General features: G+C 39.4%; 1 long non-coding RNA gene across 1 annotated transcript; it reads left to right on the top strand.

Annotated features, from left to right (window-relative positions):
* Nucleotides 1-1,976: 1,976 nt before the first annotated feature.
* Nucleotides 1,977-2,879, top strand: LOC109705835. The gene is made up of 2 exons (XR_002214935.1): nt 1,977-2,583; nt 2,730-2,879. It is a non-coding gene; the product is annotated as an uncharacterized LOC109705835 (long non-coding RNA).
* The last annotated feature ends 752 nt before the right edge of the window (nt 2,880-3,631 follow it).

Genomic DNA, 3,631 nt, shown 5'->3' with positions numbered 1-3,631 from the left:
AGAAGGTAGTTCAAGGTAGAAAGGATGGAAAAATGAAGCAAACTACTATCACGAAGTTTATAGAAAGGATGTTAAATTTAAAAATATTAAAACACCATTCTCTACCAGCTTAGGCTTTTAGAGTACAACGGTTGTTTCACATAGTATCAGAACAGGAGATCCTGAGTTCGAGTCACGCTAGCTCCTAGCATATTAATTTCCTCCCATTTAATTCAAGCCCACGTCATGGGCCGACTAAGAAGTCTCGAGCTCAGACGTGAGGGGGAGTGTTGAATATAAAAATATTTAAACACCGTTCTCTACCAAATATTTTTATGTTTAACAAAGGAGCTGAGAGAAAAAGCATGCGGAGATCTAGCAAAATGGTTTTATGATGCTGGAGTACCTTTCAATGCTGCTACTTATGATAGCTTTACTGTGGCGATCGAATCCATTTGGCGATACGGCCCTGGCATGAAACCACCTTCTATGTATGAATTACGGGTTCTTTTTCTTCAAAAAGAGGTTCAAGAAACGAAGAATTCACAGAAAGGCCATATAGAGGAATGGGCAAAAGACTGGAGGTACTATAATGTGCGATGAATGGAAGGACAGGAGGGAAAGGACTCTTATAAACTTTTTTGTAAATTCTCTGATGGGTACTGTGTTCATTGAATCTATTGATGCCTCCAATTACACAAAAACTGGCGAAGAGACATTTAAGTTATTGGATAGTTGGTAGAGCGTATCAGGGAGGTCAATGTCATTCAAATTGTAACCGATAGTGCATCAAATAATGTCTTAGCCAGTAAGAAATCCTACCAATCTATAGTATATATGAATCCTCAGTTTTGGAACAGGTGGCGAGCGCGGAGGCGCGGGCAGGCGGGCGCGCGTGGCGGGGTGGCGCGTGGCTCGGGCGTGGCGGCGAGGCGGCGCGTGGCGCGGGCGGCGCGGGCGGGGAGCCGGCGCGCGTGTGTTGGCGGTGGCGCGGTGCGGAGCGGGCGGCGGCGAGCGAGCGGGGGGGGCCGCCGCGTGCGGGCGGGCGGGGGTGCGGTGCGCAGCGGGCAGTGTAGGGACGGCTCGCGGAGGGCGGGCAGGAGCCGGGCGCGTTGCGCGCAGGCGCGCGGCGCAGAGCCGGCGCGGGCGCGGTCCGAGCGAGCCGCTCAACGCAGAGGTAGGGCCCAGCCAAGGAAGGTCGGGGAAGGGAAGTTTTTTTTCTTTTTTCTCTAATTCTCATTTTATGTCCTTATTTATTATTTCTTTAATCCAATCTGGGACCTCCAGTGGCGGCGTGCGACCCAGCAGGAGAAGAGGAGGGAGGTTTTTTTTTTTTTCTCCTCTAACTTCAATTTTTTTATTCATTGTTCATGTACCTAGAAGAAATTTATATATTTTTTTAAGTCTAATCTAATTTTTTATTTGTACTATAAAATTGGATAAAAAAAAGTTTTTGAAAAGATTGGATTTACATTCCATCCTTAAAACTATAAGCGAAATAACAATTTAATCCTCAAATTTTTAATGTTATATCATTTAAGCAATGAGGTATGTGTATTTTCATCCTCAACCTTTAATTAGTTACTTATTTTTCAAGTTGTTTATTTTAATATAATTCTTTGACTTTTTATTTTGCTATTTTTAATTATTTTATTTATTTATTTATTTCTACGAAGTCGTCCCCGCCAAGACAGCGCGGTCCTTCACAAGTTTTTTACATTATTTGATAACGTAATTTCATAATTATGGTGGGAATATTTGTTTAACTGATATAGAATTTGTGAATTTTTAATAGAAAAATTGTTGAAGCAAAGCGACCAAAATCTGTATTGGTCACCTTATACCGCCCATTGATTCATGTTGATCTTGAAGACTTGGAAAGATGCTGAGGTGCATAGAACATTGAAAAGGGCAACGACATTGAAATGTTATTATTTATACCCGCATACGCCTAGTCAACATGATGGGCGTTTCATTCAAGGCTAAAGAGAAGTTGCTTAGGCCTGCATTACAAGATTCGCAACGGCCTTTCTTACCCTTCAACGGCTACATAAGCAAAAGAGCAACTGAGAAAAATGTTCACATTGGATGACTGGACCAAGAGTAAATGGGCAAAGGAACAAGCGGGCAAAGGGGCGGCTAGCATTGTAATGATGCCTACATTTTGGACTAGCATTATTTTTATTCTTAAGATTTTTGGTCCTCTCGTTCATGTACTTCGGCTAGTTGATGGTGAGAAAAGGCCGACAATGGGTTATATTTATGAGGCAATGGATAGAGCAAAGGAAGCAATTGCAAAGTCTTTTAAAGAGAGGGGGGAGAAATACAGTGAAATATTCAATATTATTGATAATAAATGGGAATGCCAACTTCATCGCCCTTTACATGCTGTTGGCCATTTCTTGAATCCTGAATTCTTTTATTCAAATTTAGAAATCCTTAGAGATGAAGAGATTATGGCGGGTTTATATAAAGCTTTGTAAAAATTGATTTCAAGGGCTCAAGAACAAGATAAAATATGCGATCAACTAAGTGTGTATCGTAAAGCACATGGACTTTTTGGAACTAATATGGCAATTCGACCAAAGAATACAAAGTCATCAGGTATACTAGTTCTATACTACTATTAAAAATTTATGCTGTATACATTTTAAACTTTTAGTAGTTATTTCTTATAAGTTGTAAGTAGATAAGAAAAAAAATGCAGCCATTTATATACATTTTTATTAATAGAATATTTTAATGAACAGGGGAGTGGTGGAAATTGTTTGGATCATCAACATCGGACTTGCAAAAATTTGCAATTAGGGTTCTTAGCCTCATTTGTAGTGCTTCCGGTTGTGAGTGAAATTGGAGTGTTTTTGAACATGGAAGTTGCAAGATCAAATCATCTTATTTAATACTTAAACTTTCACATTTTCTTTATTTCAATAAGGTTGTTTGTTTTTTTGCAGCTTCATAGCAAGAAAGAAATAGGCTCACACAAAAATGCTTAAATGATTTGGTGTATGTAAGGTATAATAGAGCATTGAAGCGGCGGTATAAATTGTGCGACACCATCGACCCATCTCAATGAGTGAAATTCCATATTAGATTCATGCATCTTCTTAATGTGAGATTTCTTCTGAGCTTCCAATTGATTGCACTTCTCTTGCATTGTTGAATTAATCTTCACAAGATTACACCGTTCCTCTTCAAGTTCTTTTGAAAGTGAAGTAACAGTCTCTTCCTTAGGCTCTTGTTCTGTTTCGCCATCTTCTTAGATTCCACAAGTATTTGTTGGTAGACTGTAGCAAGATCATCATCGTCTGATTATTCATCGCTCGAATCACTTTCGTAGGTAGATTTATCATGTGATAAAGATAGAATTAGTAAATTAGAAGCTAGCTGTATAAAAGGAGATGAAGTAGCAGCTAATAAAGCATTAACATTAACATCATCATCAGTAAAAGAGTTCGTATCTTCCTCAGTTGTTGAGGCCATACCAGCACTTTTGAAAGAAGATTTGGAAGAAGACGCATTAATAAGAAAAGTCTTTTCAGAAGTTTGCAAAGCTCCTACTAACTCTTCTATTTTAAATCATCAAGGTGTTTTACCATCTCTATGGTTGCTATGTCATGCCCTGGGGCTCCTTTTGTAGAGCCTTTTCAAA

The sequence above is a fragment of the Ananas comosus genome, unplaced genomic scaffold (assembly GCF_001540865.1).
Source record: "Ananas comosus cultivar F153 unplaced genomic scaffold, ASM154086v1, whole genome shotgun sequence".
Taxonomy (NCBI): domain Eukaryota; kingdom Viridiplantae; phylum Streptophyta; class Magnoliopsida; order Poales; family Bromeliaceae; genus Ananas; species Ananas comosus.
The sequence above is the reverse complement of the archived record's forward strand: the minus strand, read 5'-3'. Positions and strand labels throughout refer to the sequence as shown.